This window comes from Lolium perenne, chromosome 5 (genome assembly GCF_019359855.2).
Source record: "Lolium perenne isolate Kyuss_39 chromosome 5, Kyuss_2.0, whole genome shotgun sequence".
Taxonomy (NCBI): Eukaryota; Viridiplantae; Streptophyta; class Magnoliopsida; order Poales; family Poaceae; genus Lolium; species Lolium perenne.
Window position 1 is genome coordinate 120,592,480 of NC_067248.2, and position 23,174 is coordinate 120,615,653.

A 23,174-nucleotide genomic window follows, 5' to 3' on the forward strand; every position below is an offset into this window, starting at 1 on the left:
AAGAGTGCTGACCTCAACTCCGATGATCTAGTCTCCTATGTGGCCGCCAATGAAAACATGGCCAAAGCGGGAAAGAGGATCATGGCAATGAACCGTGTTGATGAAGCCTCACACAACCATGAAGCGCCACACAACCTTGCTCTCAAAGCTAGGGCCGATCATGGAAGCAAAGAAGACTATGAAATTGAAGAAGATGAAGAGATGACTTCAACTAGTGACATTGCTACCGACTTTGCTTTATTTGCCAAGAAGTACAAGGCAAAGTTCCCTATGCTCCTCAATGACAAGAAGAAGAGAACTTGCTAGAATTGTGATGAAGATAGCCACTTTGCAAATGATTGCCCTTATGAGAAAAGGGTAGACAAGCCAAGATTCATCAAAGGGGTCAAGCCAAGATTGAAGCCAAACCCAATCAACGATCGATACAAGAAGAACAAGGGAAGAGCCTTTGTTGGGGCCGAGTACTTGTCAGATGATGAAGAGGAAGATGAGGAGAAGGAGGCCGGGGTGGCCGGTTTGGCTTTCTCTAAGCCCGGGTCACTCTTCACATATGACTACTCCAAGGACTACTCCACGGAGAATGATGTTGGATCTTCCTTCATGGCAAGGACAACTCAAGATGATGACTCCGATGACTCTCCCTTATCTACAATCGTTGGCTCTTGTCTTATGGCAAGGGAAACCAAGGTAATGAAACCTCCACCTTCCCTATCTAGTGTTCTTGATGATTAAAACGAAAATCAAGAAGAATTAATTGTGCTTAAGGAACTCTATGATGTTAGATGCACCCTTCGTGGTGAAGCTCTTGTCAAGTTTGATTTCTTGATGGACTCACTCAAAGAAAAGGATGAGTCCATTGAGGAATTAGAATATCATTTGAATGAGAAGGAACGGAGATTCAATCTCCTAAGACAAGAGCTAAAAACCAAAAGGTGCATATCTCAAGGCCTTAAGCAACAAATTGAAACTTATGAACTTGATAAAGTTAAGGACCTAGAAACTATTGATAGGGCTCAATCATTGACTCAAGAGCTCAATGCCTCAAAGGAGGAGCTTGAAGTTGCTCATGCGTCTCTCACTAGGGATCTTGACCACCTTGAAAAGGCTAACAAGCTTGTCAAGGATGAGCTCAAGAAACTTGGAGAGAACCATGACCTACTCCAAGAAACCTACAAAAAGGCTCTTGGATCAATGAAGGATCCCATTGATGTTGAAAAGCTTGCTTGTTCCTCCACTTCCTTTACTAGTGAGCATGCTAAACTTGTTGAGGAACATGATCGTTTACAAGAGGAACTCTCTTTGCATGTTGAGACCAATGCATATCTTGAATCCTTGGTGACCAAATATGGTCTTGACTATCATCCTAATGAATCTTCTTGTGAGCAAGCATCTATTCTTGAGGAAAATGTTAGGTTAACAAAGGAACTTGCAAAGTTCACCACCGCCAAGAACAAGATGGGATTGGATGACCTCTTGAGTAAGCAAAGGTCGAACAATCAAAAGTTTGGACTTGGATATGTTCCCAAGTCTCACAAGAAGAACAACTACAAGAAGGAGAAACCCGCTCAAGATAAGAACAAGAAGGTCACCAATAATGGCAAAGCCTCAAAGGGCAAAGCCACTAATGGTGACCGCACGGGGCCAAACAATCACTATGCATTATTTGTTGATTATTATGGTGATGTCTATGCTAACTATGTTGGCCCTCCTAATGTCTATGCTTATAGAAAGTACTCAATTTGGGTACCAAAAGAAATTGTTGCCATTGCAAAGGAACCCATTAATCGATGGGTTCCTAAATCCTCTACTTGATTTTGTAGGGGTATTCCTCCGGTGGTCCAAAATGGGTGTTTGATAGTGGATGCACCAATCATATGACCGGAGGAAGAGGTGTGCTTGATCAATTCATTGAAGATATCAACAAGAAGTCAAGCATCACCTTTGGTGACAACTCAAAAGGAAAGGTACTTGGGTATGGCAAGGTAGCAATCTATAAGGACTTGTGCCTTGAGACGGTTATGCTTGTTGAATCCCTTGGCTATAACTTACTTTCTATATATCATCTTGCCGATGCCGGTTACAATTCATATTTCAGTAATTATTGTGTGAAAGTCTTTAGGAGTGACAATCTCAAATTGGTCCTTGTTGGATATGTGGAGAACAACCTTTACGTGGTTGACCTCTGGAAAGAGAGCCCCTCTCCCTCCACATGTCTAATGGTGGCCAAGCATGACGAAGGTTGGTTGTGGCATCGCCGCCTTGGTCATGTTAACATGAGAAATCTTAAACAACTCCTAAAGGGTGAGCACATTGTGGGACTAACCGGCATTTCTTTTGAGAAAGATCGTGTTTGTAGTGCATGTGTAGCCGGAAAGCAACTCAAGAAGAAGCATCCTATCAAGAGTATTGTTACCACATCTAGGCCTTTGGAGCTCCTTCATTTGGATCTCTTTGGGCCATCACATTATGATACTCTTGGTGGAAGCAAGTATGGACTTGTCATTGTTGATGATTACTCAAGATACTCTTGGGTCTTTCTCCTTAAGTCTAAGGACGAGACCCATAGAGAGTTCATCACCTTCGCCAAGAAAGCTCAACGTATGTATGAATCCGAGATCAAGGCAATTAGGACTGACAATGGCACCGAGTTCAAGAACTACACTATGCAAGAGTTTGTTGATGATGAGGGCATCAAGCATGAGTTTTCGGCGCCATACACTCCTCAACAAAATGGTGTTGTTGAAAGGAAGAACCGGACTATCATTGAGATGGCAAGAACCATGTTGAGTGAATTCAACTCACCCCACAACTTTTGGGGAGAAGCCATCTCTACGGCCGTCCACTACTCCAACCGGCTCTTCCTCCGTCCCCTTCACAACAAAACTCCATACGAGCTTCTTACCGGTAATAAGCCTAATTTCATGTACATTCGTGTTTTTGGATGCAAATGTCTTGTTAAGAACAACAAAGGAAAGCTCGGTAAATTTGAAACTAGAACCATAGAGGGTATATTTGTTGGATATGCGGAGAACTCTCACGCCTATAGATACTACAACCGGTCCACCGGGACTATTGAAGTATCTTGTGACGTGGTGTTCTTGGAGGATAATGGCTCCCAAGTGGAGCAAGTTGTTCCATGTGTTGCAGGTAATGATGATGATCCATCTAGTGCCATCAATCATATGGGCATTGGACACATCCGGCCCATGGAAGTTCATAATGTTGATCAAGATGATGGAGTAGATGTATCAAGCACAACTCAAGTGGAGCCTAGCTCAACTCAAGCCAAACCATCAAGTGCAACTCAAGAACCATCCTCTACTCAAGATGAGTCACGTTCCGAAGAACAAGAAGAAGATCCTCATTCCACTGAGCAAGACCATGATGATGATCAAGAAACATCCTCAACTCATGATCAAGCTCAAGTGATCCCTCATGATCAAGCACTAGCAAGAGATGAATTCATTGATCATGAAGGAACCATTCGGAAGATCAAGGCCGCTACAAGGGCAAGTGACATGAAAGTGGATCAAGTCCTTGGTAGCATCTCAAGAGGAGTGGTAACTCATAGACACCATGCATTACTTATCACTTATTGTCAACATCATGCTTTTGTGTCTAGTTTTGAACCACTTAAGGTACATGAAGCCTTGGTTGATCCGGATTCGGTAATTGCCATGCAAGAAGAATTGGAGTGTTTCACTCGTAATGAAGTATGGTCTCTAGTTGAGAGACCCAAGGATCATCGCATCAATGTTATTGGGACCAAATGGGTATTCAAGAACAAGCAAGATGAGAATGGCATTGTCATACGAAGCAAAGCAAGGTTAGTGGCGCAAGGGTTTGCCCAAATAGAAGGTATGGATTTTGAGGATACCTTTGCGCCAGTAGCCCGTCTTGAAGCTATTCGTCTTTTGTTTGCATTTGCATCTTTCCACAATTTCAAATTATATCAAATGGATGTGAAAAGTGCATTTTTGAATGGTCCCCTAAAAGAAACCGCATATGTGGCTCAACCCCCGGGTTTCGAAGACCCATGCCGACCCAACCATGTGTATTTACTCTATAAGGCACTCTACGGTCTCACGCAAGCTCCACGTGCTTGGTATGAGTTCCTTAGGGATTTCTTACTACATGATGGGTTTTGCATGGGTACGGTCGATTCCACCCTTTTCACCAAGCGGGTTAAAGGGGGTGGCCTATTTATATGTCAAATATATGTTGATGATATTATCTTTGGTGGAACTAACCCCAATCATAACAAAGCTTTTGAGCTATTGATGACTAGGAAATTTGAGATGTCCATGATGGGAGAGTTGAAGTTCTTCCTAGGCTTCCAAGTGAGGCAACTTGCAAAAGGCACCTTCATCTCTCAAGAAAAGTATGTGAGGGACATGCTCAAGAAATTCAACATGACCAATGCAAGCCCAATGAAGACACCCATGCCCGTAAAGGGACAACTTGGCTTATGTGACGGTGAGAAGGATGTGGACATAAAGGTATACCGCTCCATGATAGGATCCTTGCTCTACCTTTGTGCCTCTAGGCCGGATATCATGCTAAGTGTAGGGATGTGTGCTCGTTTTCAATCCGCTCCTAAGGAGAGCCATTTAATGGCGGTCAAACGGATTCTAAGATACCTTGTTCTCACTCCTACTCTCAGGCTATGGTATCCAAAGGGGTCAACCTTTGAACTCATTGGCTATTCGGATTCCAATTGGGCCGGTGATAAGGTTGATCGGAAGTCTACCTCTGGGGCTTGCCAATTTATTGGCCAGTCATTGGTGAGTTGGTCATCCAAGAAACAAAACTCCACCGCTCTATCCACTGCCGAAGCCGAATACATATCCGCGGCATCTTGTTGCACTCAATTGTTATGGATGAAGCAAACCTTGAAAGACTATGGTGTGTCTCTTGGTACGGTGCCTCTTCTTTGTGACAATGAAAGTTCAATAAAGATCGCCAACAACCCGGTTCAACATTTTCGCACCAAACATATTGACATTCGCCATCACTTCCTACGTGATCATGTTGCCAATAAGGATATTTCTCTCACTCATGTGGGAACAACCTACCAATTGGCGGATATTTTCACTAAGCCTTTGGATGAAGCCCGTTGATACGTCTCCAACGTATCCATAATTTCTGATGTTCCATGCTTGTTTTATGACAATACTTACATGTTTTGCTTGCACTTTATGATGATTTCATGCGTTTTCCGGAACTAACCTATTAACAAGATGCCACAGTGCCAGTTCCTGTTTTCTGTTGTTTTTGGTTCCAGAAAGGCTGTTCGGGCAATATTCTCGGAATTGGACGAAATCAACGCCAAACATCCTATTTTTCCCGGAAGGCTCCAGAACACCGAAGAAGAGTCGGAGGAGAGCCAGGGGACCACCAGGAGGGTGGGCCGCGCGGGCCAGCCCCAGGCCGCGCCCCCCTATGGGGAGGCCACCCTGTCGACCCTCCTGCGCCGCCTCTTCGCCTATATAACCCCTTTCGACCTAAAAACGCAGTACCAATTGACGAAACTCCAGAAACTCTCCAGGGGCGCCGCCGCCATCGCGAAACTCCAATTCGGGGGACAGAACTTTCTGTTCCGGCACCCTGCCGGGACGGGGAAGTGCCCCAAGAAGCCATCTCCATTGACGCCACCGCCTCCATCATGCTCCGTGAGTAGTTCCCCCATGGACTACGGGTTCTAGCAGTAGCTAGTTGGTATACTCTCCTCCATGTACTTCAATACAATGATCTCATGAGCTGCCTTACATGATTGAGATTCATCTGATGTAACCGGTGTTGTGTTTGTTGGGATCCGATGGATGATACATTATGATTAGTCTATCTATAAAGTTTGTGAAGTTATTGTTGTTGCAACTTGTTATGCTTAATGTTTGTCACTAGGGCCCGAGTGCCATGATCTCAGATCTGAACATGTTATTATTTCATCATGATATTCATTGTTTATGGTCTTACCTGCAAGTTGTATACACATGTCGCTGTCCGGAACCGATGGCCCCGAAGTGACAGAAATCGGGACAACCGGAGGGGATGGTAGTGATGTGAGGATCACATGTGTTCACGGAGTGTTAATGCTTTGCTCCGGTACTCTGTTAAAAGGAGTACCTTAATATCCAGTAGATTCCCTTGAGGCCCGGCTGCCACCGGCTGGTAGGACAAAAGATGTTGTGCAAGTTTCTCATTGCGAGCACGTACGACTATAATTGGAAAACATGCCTACATAATTAATGAATTGATTTTCTTTCTTAATGCTTTGATTCCTATCAATTGCCCAACTGTAATTTGTTCACCCAACACCTGTCACTTATTGGAGAGTTGCCACTAGTGTAGATCGCTGGGAACCCCGGTCCATATCTCATCATCATATACTTGTTCTACATGTCATTGGAAGTAGTATCAACTATCTTCTGGTGCCATTGCTCTCATATTGCTATTACTGCTGCTGTGTTACTGTTATTATTGCTCTCATATTACTGCTACTTTCACATCACCCCTGTTACTAGTGCTTTTCCAGGTGCAGCTGAATTGACAACTCAGTTGTTAAGGCTTATAAGTATTCTTTACCTCCCCTTGTGTCGAATCAATAAATTTGGGTTTTACTTCCCTCGAAGACTGCCGCGATCCCCTATACTTGTGGGTTATCAAGACTGTTTTCTGGCGCCGTTGCCGGGGAGGCATAGCTCTACTCATAAGTTCACCTGGGGAGTACACTCTACCTCTCTCTCTATTTTAATTTTGTTTTATTTTGTTTTGCTTAGTTTACTTTTATCTAGTTTATTTGTGCTTAGTTTATTTCTGTCTAGTATTACTTTGCTTAGTTTCTTTTTGTCTTGTTTTATTTTCCTCATATACCCAAAAATCCATAAAAATTTGAAAAATCGAAAAATTAAAAACTGCTGTTATGGGAGAACCTACAACCTACTTGGAGCTTATAGAATGTTATAATAACTATAGAGAATCAAGAACTGGTAAAGTAATGAGTGTTGTGATAGAAAAATTGAATACAATGGCTAAAATCTTGCTTAAACGCCATGATATAAACTGTTGCTCTCAACAGGATACTAAACATCTTAAATTTCAATGTGGCTTTAGTGAGGAATTTTTAATTAAGAACTATAATCGGAATTTCTATATTCATTATGGGTTCGAAGAGGTAGAACAATTTGTCGTATTTATGGGAGCTTCCGAGATAGAATCCTTCATGGCTAAAAATTATGAAACTTGTGTTGTTTGTAAGGACCTTAAAGATTATGTCTTTTCTATCCTTAATTTTTTCAATGAAAGTTACAGTGATAATCCTTATATCATTGATTATAAAGAGAGACTCATTAATGCACAAGAATGCACTCACAATTTGCAGGAACCAGTGGAAGAAGAAATTGATGAACCTGAAAGCTCATTGGATGAATAAGAAGAGGAGAGCGACGAACAAAAGGAGGAAGAATGGATTAGCTACCCATGCCAACCTTCTAATGAGAGTAACTCTTTATCTCTTACACTATTTGATTGTCCTCCATGCTTACCGAAAGAGGTTGAATGTTATGTTCCTGTGGATTCTCTTGAAATAGTCCCTATGAGTAATACTTGTGAGAATAATTATGCTACTGTTATTTATGATAATCCATGCTACTTTGATAAATCTTATGATAATGCTTTGTTTGTGCCTGATGTCGGAATGCATGGTACCAAAAATTTTTGCTTAGCAAATGTTTATGATAAATCTTTAGATGATGGTCCTATGTTACTTGATAATATTAATTGTACTACTAATGAAAATGGGATTGGAGAGTTCTTGACTTATTCTATGAGTCCCATATCTCTAGAGATTGATCAACTACCTTGTTATATTATTAATAAAAGAAAGTTTTAAAGTTTTAATTCCACTATTCTGGAACTTGATAAAAATTATATGTTTGTGGATCATGAAAAGTATGCTGCATGTGATAGTTATATTGTTGAGTTTATTCATGAAGCTACTGAAAATTATTATGAGAGAGGAAAATATGGTTGTAAAAATTTGCATGGTACTAAAACACCTCTCTATATGCTTAAAATTTTGAAGTTACGCTTGTTCTATCTTCCTATGCTTGTTACTTTGCTTTTCATGAACTTGTTTATTTACAAGATTCCTTTGCATAGGAAGCATGTTAGGCTTAAATGTGTTTTGAATTTGCCTCTTGATGCTCTCTTTTGCTTCAAACACTATTTCTTGCGAGTGCATCATTAAAACTGCTGAGCCCATCTTAATGGCTGTAAAGAAAGAACTTCTTGGGAGATAACCCATGTGTTATTTTGCTACAGTACTTTGTTTTATATTTGTGTCTTGGAAGTTGTTTACTACTGTAGCAACCTCTCCTTATCTTAGTTTTGTGTTTTGTTGTGCCAAGTGAAGCCTCTAATCGAAGGTTGATACTAGATTTGGATTTCTGTGCAGAAACAGATTTCTATCTGTCACGAATCTGGGCTGTTTTCTCTGTAGGTAACTCAGAAAAATATGCCAATTTACGTGCGTGTTCCTCAGATATGTACGCAACTTTCATTAGTTTTGAGTTTTCTGATTTGAGCAACGGAAGTATTTATTAAAAATTCGTCTTTACTAGCTGTTCTGTTTTGGCAGATTCTGTCTCTGTTTTTTGCATTGTCTCTTGTGGACTTTAAGCAAGGCTTTCTACACGTGGAGAGCTGTAGCTAATGTTTTATTGAGTTCTTGCAATGTGTCACTACAGGACCAAGGTGGATTCAAATTTTTTGAGTACTAACCCCTCTAATGAAGTTTATGAGAAGTTTGGTGTGAAGGAAGTTTTCAAGGGTCAAGAGAGGAGGATGATATATGATCGAGAAGAGTGAAAAGTCTAAGCTTGGGGATGCCCCCGTGGTTCATCCCTGTATATTTCAAGAAGACTCAAGCGTCTAAGCTTGGGGATGCCCAAGGCATCCCCTTCTTCATCAACTTATCAGGTTTCTTCTATTGAAACTATATTTTTATTCGGTCACATCATATGTGCTTTACTTGGAGCGTCTGTGTGCTTTTATTTTTGTTTGTGTTTGAATAAATTCGGATCCTAGCAATCCTTGTTTGGGAGAGAGACACGCTCCGCTTTTTCATATGAACACTTGTTCTTCATTTTACTTTTAATGTTCAATGATAAAAGTTGGAAGCTACAGCACTTATTATTGTTTGGTTGGAAACAGAAAATGCCTCATAATGTTGTGGATAATTTGACACTTGGCAATTGTTTTGAGCTCTCAAGCAGATCATGAAGTTTTTTTTCATGTAGTTTAAACCTATTAGTGGAGAACTACTGTAGAGCTTGTTAAAATTGGTTTGCATAATTGATCTCTCTTAAGGTCTAGATATTTTCTGGTAAAAGTGTTTGAGCAACAAGGAAGACAGTGTAGAGTATTATAATGCTTGCAATATGTTCTTATGTAATCTTGCTATACCGGTTCATACTTGTGTTTGCTTCAAATAACCTTGCTAGCCCAAAGCCTTGTACTGAGAGGAAATGCTTCTCGTGCATCCAAAACCTTGAGCCAAAACCTATGCCATTTGTGTCCACCATACCTACCTACTATGTGGTATTTCCTGCCATTCCAAAGTAAATTTCTTGAGTGCTACCTTTAAACAATTCAAAATTTATCACCTCTGATTTGTGTCAATGTTTTATAGCTCATGAGGAAGTATGTGGTGTTTATCTTTCAATCTTGTTGGGCAACTTTCACCAATGGACTAGTGGCTTCGTCCGCTTATCCAATAATTTTGCAAAAAGAGCTGGCAATGGGATTCCCAGTCCCAAATTAATTAACAAAAATAGACACTCCTCCATGGTATGTGATTGTTGGACGGCACCCGAAGGATTCAGTTAGCCATGGCTTGAGAAAGCAAAGGTGGGGAGGAGTGTCATCATAATAAAACTAAAATAAAAAGGCACTCCTTCATGGTATGAGATTGTTGGCAGGCACCCGAGGATTCGGTTAGCCATGGTTTGTGAAAGAAAGGTTGGAAGGAGTGCCACCAAAAAATAAAATAAAATGGGAGCCGCTCTTTGAAGGTTTGTCTGGCAAGGGGGTTAGAGTGCCCACTACCATTCGTTGACAACAACAAACACCTCTCAAAATTTTACTTTTATGCTCTCTATATGTTTTCAAAACCAAAGCTCTAGCACAAATATAGCAATCGATGCTTCCCTCTGCGAAGGGCCATTCTTTTACTTTTATGTTGAGTTAGTTTACCTACTTCCTTCCATCTTAGAAGCAAACACTTGTGTCAACTATGCATTGATTCTTACATACTTGCATATTTGCATTCATCATATTACTTTGTGTTGACAATTATCCATGAGATATGCATGTTGAAAGTTGAAAGCAACTGCTGAAACTTATATCTTCCTTTGTGTTGCTTCGATGCTTGTACTTTGAACTTATTGCTTTATGAGTTAACTCTTGTGCAAGACTGTTGATGCTTGTCTTGAAAGTACTCTTCATGAAAAGTTTTGCTATATGTTATTTATTTGTTAGCAACTATAGATCATTGCCTTGAGTCACTTCATTCATTTCATATGCTTTGTAATAGTATGATCAAGGTTATGTAAGTAGCATGTCACTACAGAAATTATTCTTTTTATCGTTTACCTGCTCGGGACGAGCAGGAACTAAGCTTGGGGATGATGATACGTCTCCAACGTATCCATAATTTCTGATGTTCCATGCTTGTTTTATGACAATACTTACATGTTTTGCTTGCATTTTATGATGATTTCATGCGTTTTCCGGAACTAACCTATTAACAAGATGCCACAGTGCCAGTTCCTGTTTTCTGTTGTTTTTGGTTCCAGAAAGGCTGTTCGGGCAATATTCTCGGAATTGGACGAAATCAACGCCAAACATCCTATTTTCCCCGGAAGGCTCGAGAACACCGAAGAAGAGTCGGAGGAGAGCCAGGGGGCCACCAGGAGGGTGGGCCGCGCGGGCCAGCCCCAGGCCGCGCCCCCCTATGGGGAGGCCACCCTGTCGACCCTCCTGCGCCGCCTCTTCGCCTATATAACCCCTTTCGACCTAAAAACGCAGTACCAATTGACGAAACTCCAGAAACTCTCCAGGGGCGCCGCCGCCATCGCGAAACTCCAATTCGGGGGACAGAACTCTCTGTTCCGGCACCCTGCCGGGACGGGGAAGTGCCCCCAGAAGCCATCTCCATTGACGCCACCGCCTCCATCATGCTCCGTGAGTAGTTCCCCCATGGACTACGGGTTCTAGCAGTAGCTAGTTGGTATACTCTCCTCCATGTACTTCAATACAATGATCTCATGAGCTGCCTTACATGATTGAGATTCATATGATGTAACCGGTGTTGTGTTTGTTGGGATCCGATGGATGATACATTATGATTAGTCTATCTATAAAGTTTGTGAAGTTATTGTTGTTGCAACTTGCTATGCTTAATGCTTGTCACTAGGGCCTGAGTGCCATGATCTCAGATCTGAACATGTTATTATTTCATCATGATATTCATTGTTTATGGTCTTACCTGCAAGTTGTATACACATGTCGCTGTCCGGAACCGATGGCCCCGAAGTGACAGAAATCGGGACAACCGGAGGGGATGGTAGTGATGTGAGGATCACATGTGTTCACGGAGTGTTAATGCTTTGCTCCGGTACTCTATTAAAAGGAGTACCTTAATATCCAGTAGATTCCCTTGAGGCCCGGCTGCCACCGGCTGGTAGGACAAAAGATGTTGTGCAAGTTTCTCATTGCGAGCACGTACGACTATAATTGGAAAACATGCCTACATAATTAATGAATTGATGTTCTTTCTTAATGCTTTGATTCCTATCAATTGCCCAACTGTAATTTGTTCACCCAACACCTGTCACTTATTGGAGAGTTGCCACTAGTGTAGATCGCTGGGAACCCCGGTCCATATCTCATCATCATATACTTGTTCTACATGTCATTGGAAGTAGTATCAACTATCTTCTGGTGCCATTGCTCTCATATTGCTATTACTGCTGCTGTGTTACTGTTATTATTGCTCTCATATTACTGCTACTTTCACATCACCCCTGTTACTAGTGCTTTTCCAGGTGCAGCTGAATTGACAACTCAGTTGTTAAGGCTTATAAGTATTCTTTACCTCCCCTTGTGTCGAATCAATAAATTTGGGTTTTACTTCCCTCGAAGACTGCCGCGATCCCCTATACTTGTGGGTTATCACCCGTTTTGTTAACATGAGAGGAGAACTTGGTATTCTTGATCCTAAAAACTTGGATTGATTAACTTCTTGCACTATATTCTTGCATTTATCTTGCTATCTAGCTTAGAGGCATAGCACATATGGGGATAGTCATCCTACCATGTCTTGGTATGGTGCATACCTATGTGTGCAACATAAATAGACCCAATGTCATTATATGGACCCAAGCATGTCTCTTCGAGGTCTCATGACATTTGCGCTTTCACATAGGGGGAGTAATCCCCCGCCCCTCATTGAGCCTTCCTTACAACTTGATTTGATTACATAAGGCCAAATGATCTTATTGCAAAAATCATTACCAAATGACTTATGATTCTTGATATACATTTCGAATCATGGCCATTGTTGCTATTTACATCTTGTTTGGATTTTCTCTCCAATGGGTATGCCTAGAGAACTTTGTGTTTCCAACCCCATGTCTATGCTCATCTCATCATCATCTATCTATCTATATGTACATGTCATCATCTGAGCATTCACACACATTTACACAAAGAATAGGGGCAAAATGAGGCAAAACGAGACAAAACTGGGCTGTTCGTCCCTGGCCGGTCTCTGGCCCGGTTGGACCGGCCTCTGGGCCGGACCAGCCGGCGCCAGGTCCGGTCGACCGGGCGCCCGACCAGCCGTGCGGGCTGATATGAGTTGGGAGGGGATACCCCTTGGGGCCATCTTCCTCATTATTCCCCAACTCCCAAACCTCCATGGCCGCCGCCTTCATCACCTCCACCACGATCTAGGACCTTCCCACCACAAGAATCCCCTCAAACTCCACCAAACCATAGATCGGGCCCCTTGGAACATCTCCACCGAAGGATTTGGTCCCTCTCAAGCTAGTTTGGGAAATTTTGGAGTTCTTGGTTTTCAAGCCCTACCTAGTGTTCTTCTTGCTCTCTTGATCAAGGAGGACAATGTCTTCGGGTAATGTACTCTCCCTTCCTCCCTATTCTCTAGTCCTCATCACACATTGCAATTTCTTGACAAGATTTGAGGACATTTTTGGGGTTAGGGTTAGGGTTTGTAAGTCCTCATGCCTTTAGAGTGTCTCACAACACAAAGCACATACTCCACCCTATTGCTATAGTCTATATTCAAGTTTTTGAGTTTTTGCATGAATTTGTGGTAGAAAATCTGGGCAACTCCTCACAAGTCGACAGATCCGGTCACCAGCCCGGTCAACCAGCCTCTCAACCGGCCGGCCCGACGTACTGCCCGGTCTAACCGGATTGGCAACTGGCTCGTCCGGTCTGCCGCCCGGTTGGACCGGCCTGTGCCCCGGATCGCCCAGTTTTCGCACAATCTCATCAATACACTTGGATATATGCTATGCTTTTTGGTTTTCCTCTTATTGATGACATGTACACTTATCCCACTGCTATCCTTGCTCTATTCTCTCATTCACATGAAGTTGGAGTGGTGAACCACGTGGCACTGTTGCCAAGAGAGGACGGACAGCTGAGAATCCACCTCGCCGAGCTAGTGGTCGCGTACCCCCTGCAGCTCATCAGACTACTGACACTGGCAGCTCGGAGAGGAGAAGAACCAAGTCAGTTGGTGGTAAGAAAAAGGATAAGCATGTCGCCCAAGAGGATGATGAAATAGTGCCAGCTTTCAATCTTGCGGATGCACACCGTGGTGATTGGCGGGAAGTGAGGACGGTGAATCCGTACCGCTATGAGCACTGGACTTACACTGGTGGGGACAAGTTCTTCTGGACCAAGACACAAGCAGCCCTATGGCATGGTTTCTATGATACTCAAGAGTCTATGAAGAATGGCGCTGTTGTGATGCCCAAGGCCATCAATCCTGAAGAGCTTGCCTTGCATGAAGCCACAAAGTACCGCTTTGTGGTTGAAACCTTGAAGGGTATGGGACTATATGACCTTGTGTGCCTAAAGCCCGATGATGCATAAGAAGATCCCACCTATTGTCCCCTCCTAGTCCGTCAGTTCCATTGCACCCTCTTCTTCCATGACGATGCGGACCGCACCATGACTTGGATGACTGGCAGGGAGAAGTACTCCTGCACCTACACACAGTTCTGTGCGGCCATGGGTGTTGGTGGTGACCGTGCTCCAGGGTACATAATTCACACTCGACCTAAGATGACTAGAGGTGACATCTCCTTTTGCTATCTGATACGTCCAATTTGCATCACTATTTTATATCATAATTTGCTGTTATTCATTGATATATTTCATATTTGGAGATGATACTTATGTTATTTCATCTATTTTGCATGTTTCATGATTATTGGAGGAGCGCGCACCGGAGTCAGGATTCTGCTGGAAAAAGCACCGTCAGAATGCAATATTTCGGAAGATCAACAATTGACGGAATTTATATGAAAAATCCTATTTTTCCAGAAGACGAAGGGAGCCAGAAGGGAGAGCCGCCATGGGCCCACCTCATAGGCTGGCGCGGGCCCTGCCCTGGCCATGCCGCCCTATGAGGAGGGGGCCCACAGCCCCCTCTGGCCTCCTCTCCTTTGCGTATTTCTTCGTCCCGAAATCCTAAGCTCCGAGGGGACAGTCGCGAAGAGTCACAGCCGCCTCTACGGGGCGGAGAACACCAGAGAGAAAAGAGCTCTCCGGCAGGCTGAGATCCGCCGGGGAAATTCCCTCCCGGAGGGGGAAATCGACGCCATCGTCACCGTCATCGAGCTGGACATCATCTCCATCACCATCATCATCATCTCCATCATCATCACCGCCGTCTCCACCGCTGCACATCGTCACCGCTGTAACAATTTGGGTTTGATCTTGATTGTTCGATCGGGGAAACTCTCCCGGTGTTGATTTCTACTTGTTATTGATGCTATTGAGTGAAACTGTTGAACCAAGGTTTATGTTCAGATTGTTATTCATCATCATATCACCTCTGATCATGTTCCATATGATGTCTCGTGAGTAGTTCGTTTAGTTCTTGAGGACATGGGTGAAGTCTAATTGTTAGTAGTGAACCATGGTTGAGTAATATTCAATGTTATGATATTTAAGTTGTGGTGTTATTCTTCTAGTGGTGTCATGTGAACGTCGACTACATGACACTTCACCTTTATGGGCCTAGGGGAATGCATCTTGTACTCATTTGCCAATTGTGGGGTTGCCGGAGTGACAGAAACCTGAACCCCCGTTGGTATATCGATGCAGGAGGGATAGCAGGATCTCAGAGTTTAAGGCTGTGGTTAGATTTATCTTAATTACTTTCTTGTAGTTGCGGATGCTTGCAAGGGGTATAATCACAAGTATGTATTAGTCCTAGGAAGGGCGGTGCATTAGCATAGGTTCACCCACACAACACTTATAAAAACAATGAAGATTAATTAGCTGTATGTAGCGAAAGCACTAGACTAAAATCCCGTGTGTCCTCAAGAACGTTTGGTCATTATAAGTAAACAAACTGGCTTGTCCTTTGTGCTAAAAAGGATTGGGCCACTCGCTGCAATTGTTACTCTCGCACTTTACTTACTCGTACTTTATTCAACTGCTACATCAAAACCCCCTGAATACTTGTCTGTGAGCATTTTCAGTGAATCCTTCATCGAAACTGCTTGTCAACACCTTCTGCTCCTTGTTGGGATCGACATTCTTACTTATCGAAAATACTACGATACACCCCCTATACTTGTGGGTCATCAAGACTATTTTTTGGCGCCGTTGCCGGGGAGTGAAGCGCTATTGGTAAGTGGAATTGGTAAGGGAAACTTTTACTGTTTGTGCTGATTTTATTTCTGCCTGCTGCTATAATTCATTATGGAGAGATCTTCTCTTGAGTTTTTATTTGGAAAATCTACTACTACTGCAAAGGTAGTGGATGAGGCGCCAGGTGAGGAAGAGATACCATACAAAATACCTATGAAAATTATTGAACGTGTAGTGGATAACCGTTATACAGGGGATGGAACTGTCCACCCTGGAGATCATTTACTGTTCTTACATGAATTATGCGGTTTATTCAAGTGTGCAGGTATTGCTATGGATGAAGTGAGGAAGAAATTATTCTCTATATCGCTGTCTGGTAAAGCTGCGCATTGGTATAAATTACTGGATAATGGGGATTCTCTTGAATGGAATGATATTGTGCCCCGGTTTTATTCTAAGTTCTATCCTCCAAGTGAAATTCACAAGGATCGGAACCACATATATAATTTTTGGCCTCATGATGGAGAGAGTATTGCCCAAGCGTGGGGGAGATTGAAGTCTTTAATGCTCAAATGACCCATTCATGAGCTTCCTAGTAATGTTATTATTGATAATTTCTATGCAAGACTTTCTTTTCAAGACAAGACCTTGCTGGATACTTCTTGTTCTGGATCATTTACACGCAACAAAGAAGAGTTTAAAAGGGACCTTCTTAATCGGATCCAGGAGAATACTGAAGGATGGGAGAACGACAAGGATAGAGAATCAGGTATAAATTATGATTATAAATGCATTGAAGCTTTTATGGATACTGATAAATTTCATAATATGAGTGCTACTTATGGTCTTGATTCTCAAGTTGCCGCAAATCTTTATAAAGCTTTTGCTTCTCATTATGAATTGCCTAAGAAGAACTTTGATAAGTATCATGAACCGTATAAAGATAAAATTGATTCATCTATAAATAAATGTGTTGTAGTTGAAACTGTTGATCATGTTATTCCTGAAGCTTATATTGAAAAAACTCCTTTCCCTGCTAAAATGAAGGAGTACTCTGTTATAAATAGTGTAGTTCATAAAAGTGAAAAGAAACCTATAGAACCTGAAGAACAAATAAAGGTTGAACCTACTGTTGCAATAGTTAAAGATCTTGTGACTGAAAATGTGGAGGATGGTCATATTATTTTCTGTGAAGATGCCTCTAATATTGTTTCACATCCTAATAAGTCCAAGAAAGCTAGTGTTCCTATGCTATCTGTTAGAATTGGTGATCATTGTTATTATGGTTTATGTGATATTGGTGCAAGTATAAGTGCTATTCCTTATGAGCTTTATACGGAGATTATGCACGAAATTGGTTCTTGTGAACTTGAAGATATTGATGTGGTTATTCGGCTGGCTAATAGAGAAACTATCTCTCCAATTGGTATTGTTCGAGATGTGGAAGTTCTATGTGGTAAGATTAAATATCCTGCTGACTTTTTGGTACTTGGTTCTACTGCTAGTAAGTATTGTCCTATCATTTTTGGTAGACCTTTTCTAAATACTTGTGGAGTTGTTATAGATTGCAAGAAAGAGAAAATTTTGACTAAATTTGCTGGTGAATCTTATGAGTTTAACTTCTCTAAATTTGCCAAAACTCCTTATAAAGCTGATTCGCCTAATAATGATTTTAGAGTTGAACAGTGTGCATCTATTGCTCTTGCTCCTAATAATCCTTTGCAGCAACATTTGGAGAATAGTGAGAGTGAAGTTTTTAGGGAAGAAAGAAATGAGCTTGATGAAATTTTCCTTCGTCAACCTATTCTTAAGCATGATTTACCGGTAGAAGATCTGGGTACAACACCACCACCAAAGGAAGATCCTGTCTTTGATTTAAAACCATTGCCTGATAATCTTAAATATGCTCATATTGATGATAAGAAAATATATCCTGTTATTATTAGTTGTAAGCTTACAGAGTTTGAAGAAGAAAGGTTATTGGAAATATTGAAGAAACACCGAGGAGCTATTGGCTACACTCTTGATGACTTGAAGGGGATTTCTCCTTCTATTTGCCAACATGCCATTAATATGGAAGATGATGCGAAGCCTGTTGTTGAACATCAACGTCGTCTAATTCCTAAGATGAAGGATGTGGTAAGAAATGAGGTATTAAGACTTCTTGAAGCTGGTATTATATATCCTATTGTTGATAGTAGATGGGTTAGTCCTGTGCATTGTGTTCCTAAGAAAGGAGGAATGACTGTTGTGCCTAATGATAATGATGACCTCATACCTCAAAGAGTAGTTGTAGGGTATAGAATGTGCATTGATTATCGAAAAGTTAATAAGGTTACTAAGAAAGATCATTACCCTTTGCCTTTTATTGATCAAATGTTAGAAAGGTTATCTAAAAATACTCATTTTTGCTTTCTTGATGGTTATTCTGGGTTCTCACAAATTGCTGTTAAAACTAAGGATCAAGAGAAAACCACTTTCACTTGTCCCTATGGAACTTATGCTTATAGACGTATGCCTTTTGGTTTATGTAATGCTCCTGCTACTTTTCAAAGATGCATGTCTGCTATTTTTCATGGCTTTTGCGAGAGTATTGTAGAAGTATTCATGGATGATTTTTCCGTCTATGGGAATTCTTTTGATAATTGCTTGCGAAACCTTGATAAAGTTTTGCAGAGATGTGAAGAAACTAACCTTGTTCTTAATTGGGAGAAATGCCACTTTATGGTTAATGAAGGAATTGTATTGGGACATAAAATTTCCGAGAGATGTATTGAAGTTGATAGAGCTAAAGTTGAAGCAATTGAGAAGATGCCCTATCCTAGGGATGTTAAAGGTATTCGTAGTGTTCTTGGTCACGCTGGGTTTTATAGGAGGTTTATTAAAGACTTTTCCAAGATTTCAAAGCCTCTTACTAATCTTCTTCAAAAAGATGTACCTTTTGTTTTTGATGATGATTGTAAGGAAGCTTTTGAAACTCTAAAGAAAGCCTTAACAACTGATCCTATAGTTGAACCTCCTGATTGGAACTTACCATTTGAAATTATGTGTGATGCTAGTGATTTTGCTATAGGCGCTGTTCTTGGACATCGAGTAAATAAAAAATTGAATGTTATTCATTATGCCAGTAAAACCCTTGATGCTGCTCAAAGAAATTATGCTACTACTGAAAAAAGAATTGTTATCTGTAGTCTTTGCTTGTGATAAGTTTAGATCTTATATTGTTGATTCAAAAGTTACAATTCATACTGATCATGCTGCAATTAGATACCTTATGCAAAAGAAAGATGCTAAGCCAAGGCTTATTAGATGGGTGCTTATGTTGCAAGAATTTGATTTACATATTGTAGATAGGAAAGGTGCTGATAATCCTGTTGCTGATAATTTGTCTAGATTGGAAAATATTTCTTATGATCCTGTTCCTGTTAATGATAGTTTTCCAAATGAATAATTGGCTGTAATAAAGGTGAGCTCGCGAGACAGTCCTTGGTATGCTGATTATGCTAACTTTATTGTTTCCAAGTATTTGCCTCCAACCTTTTCAGCCCAGCAAAGGAGGAAATTCTTTTATGACTTGAGGCATTATTTCTGGGATGACCCACACTTATATAAAGAAGGAGTGGATGGTATTCTGCGAAGATGTGTCCCCGAATATGAACAGCAAGAGATATTGAGTAAATGTCATGGTAGTGCTTATGGAGGACATCACGCCGGAGATAGAACCGCACAAAAGGTTCTACAATCAGGCTTTTATTGGCCAACTCTCTTCAAAGATGCAAGGAAGTTTATTTTATCTTGCGATGAATGTCAAAGGGTTGGTAATATCTCCAGACGCAATGAAATGCCTATGAATTATACTCTTGTTATTGAACCGTTTGATTGTTGGGGATTTGACTTCATGGGACCTTTTCCCTCTTCAGAAGGTAACACTCATATACTTGTTGTTGTTGATTATGTTACTAAATGGGTGGAAGCCATACCTACAAAAAGTGCTGATGGTGAGACCTCTTTAAGAATGCTTTTAGATATTATTTTTCCTCGATTTGGGGTTCCTAGATATATTATGACTGACGGAGGTTCTTATTTTATTCATGGTGGTTTTAGGAAAACTCTTGCTAAATATGGTATTAATCATAGAATTGCTTCCGCTTATCATCCTTAAACTAGTGGGCAAGTAGAATTATCAAATAGAGAGATTAAAGCTATCTTGCAAAAGACTGTTAATAAAACTAGAAAGAATTGGGCTAGTAAATTGAAGGAAGCACTATGGGCTTATAGAACTGCTTATAAAAATCCCATGGGTATGTCACCTTATAAAATGGTCTATGGAAAATCTTGTCATTTACCTCTAGAACTAGAGCACAAAGCTTATTGGGCTGTAAGAGAATTAAATAAAGATCCTAAACTAGCCGGTAAGAAGAGATTGCTACAATTGAGTTCTCTAGATGAATGGAGAAGTGAAGCTTATAAAAATGCTAAACTCTTTAAAGAGAAAGTTAAGAAATGGCATGATAGAAGGATTATCAAAAGAGAATTTAATATTGGGGATAAAGTCCTATAGTATCAGTCTCGTCTCAGATTCTTTGCGGGGAAATTACTCTCGAAATGGGAAGGACCATATGTCGTTGAGGAGGTGTATCGTTCAGGAGCAATTAAAATTAGCTCTCTCCAAGGCAATGCCACACAAGTGGTGAATGGACAAAGACTCAAGCATTATATCTCAGGTGATTCTTATAATGTATATGTTGATGTTATTCGAGTGGAAACACCGGAGGCTTTCATCAAAGGTGAAATTGACAGTCCTCCAGAACTCAACTTTGAATAGGTAATAGTACTGGTAATAAAAAGTTCGCGATTTACTTTCCGAACAATGTTTTTGCTGTTTTTGGAAAATACGAAAAATTACGAGATCGAAACGGAGTGGAGGAGACGCACGAGGGCGTGCCCCCATAGGCCGGCGCGGGCCCCAGCCTGGCCGCGCCGCCCTATGAGCTGGCCGCCTCGTCGTCCCTCTCCGACTCTGGTTCGACCTGGTACTTTCCTTTTGTTGAGAAAATTCCTGCTATATAATCCCCCGGACCCCTGGAGGTCCGTATATCGTTTTCTCGACGTGTTTTGTTTCGAGCTGTTTTCTGCCAGGATCTGCTTCGGATCTAGAGCCATCATGTCTTCGTCGGAAACTCCGAAGGACAACTTCTGCGAGGACTTCGTCAACTTTTACATGAACGAGCTGAAGATGCACCCCAAGGAGCTGCTGCTCGTTGATGGAGAGTTGCAGATCAAGGATGTCCAGGGTCCTAAAGGAGAAGGAAGCTTGGAAGACAGGATGGAGAAGCTAGAACAGGAGGTCTTCAACTACAAGAAGATGGCTGAGCGTGAAGTGGACATCTTCCACAAGATTGTGTCTGAACTTATTGATGCACACAAGAAGGAGACTGCAAAGCTGTGGGACGACATCCTCTCGCTTCACGACACCACCAACAAACTCCAAGCTCAACTCTATGACGTTCAGAATCAGAACTGTGAGTATGAAAACAGGTTTAAACACATAAGCTATGCTGCTAGTTTCAGGATCCCCGAGACCAAGATGTCGTTTGTTGATGGAGAGCCTCTTCCTTGGAAGTCTGATGATGGGAATTCATCACCACCATCGCCGAAGGAGTAATTCATCATCGGTATTGGCATCCCCTTGGTTTGTTCCAAGCTTGGGGGAGTGCCGCGGTATCACATCATCACTACCTTTTACTTTTTACTATCAAGTAGTGTCATATCATGAGTAGGGAAGTTATCATATAAGATGGGTTGCAGTGTGGAAGTATCTCTCCTTTAGTTGATTGTCTATGTATCCCTTGGTGTGAGTTATCGTTATGGAATATTAATGAGAAGTCTTATCATTTGCATATTGCACATCTTATTTTAGTTTGCAATCCCTATTATATGATTGATCTTGTTATTAGTATTGGTATCACTTTGGGAGCATTGAATAAATCTATTTGGTTTTGGCAAACTTAGCATTGGTCAAATAGCAATAACACTTTGAGGTTTAAGTAGAAAAGAGAAATACATGTAGTTGTTTCATTGTCTTTCTTCCTTGTTAGCTCCTTAGCTTATTATTCTGAAGTTAAAATTGTTTGTGCTTACAAGGAAGATGCATGTTTGTTTCTATCACATGAATATTTGTTTGTTTCCCTCAACTCTTGTGCTTGCTAATTAACCTTGCTAGCCAAAAACCTGTACTGAGAGGGAATGCTTCTCATGCATCCAAACCTTAACCCGAACCTATGCCATTTGTGTCCACCATAACTACCTACTACATGGTATTTCCTGCCATTCCAAGTAAATACTTCGTGTGCTACCTTTAAACAATTCAAAATTTACTATCTCTTATTTGTGTCAATGTTTTATAGCTCATGAGGAAGTATGTGGTGTTTTATCTTTCAATCTTGTTGGGCAACTTTCACCAATGGACTAGTGGCTTCATCCGCTTATCCAATAACTCTGCAAAAAGAGCTGGCAATGGGGTTCCCAGCCCCGATTAATTAACCTTCATAATGTTACAAAAATAGACACTCCTCCATGGTATGTGATTGTTGGACGGCACCCGAGGATTCGGTTAGCCATGGCTTGAGAAAGCAAAGGTGGGGAGGAGTGTCATCTAAATAAAACTAAAATAAAAAGGCACTCCTTCATGGTATGTGATTGTTGGCAGGCACCCCGAGGATTCGGTTAGCCATGGTTTGTGAAAGCAAAGGTTGGAAGGAGTGCCAACCAAAAATAAAAATGTATGGGAGCCGCTCTTCAAGGGTTTGTCTGGCAAGGGGGTTAGAGTACCCGCTACCATTCGTTGACAACAACAAACACCTCTCAAAGTGTTACTTTTATTCTCTTTATATGATTTCAAAACTGAAAAAGCTCTAGCACATGATTTAATCTCTGCTTCCCTCTGCGAAGGGCCTGTCTTTTACTTTATGTTGAGTCAGTAAACCTATTTCCTTCCATCTTAAGCAAGCATTTGAGTTGTTGTGATCAAACCATTTATATTGTGATTTACTTCATCATGTCTTTTACTCTTCCTTGTTTAGTACAAGTTTTATCCGAATGAATATAGCTTTGAAAGTTATCAATGATTATGAGGAGATTATTATGATTGAGTATGCAAGTTGTGCCATATAAACTTTAACATGAGAGCGCTGCTCGATAGATAAGTATAACCTATTAATTGTTCTCTGACCAAGAACGAAGTTTGCCATCAC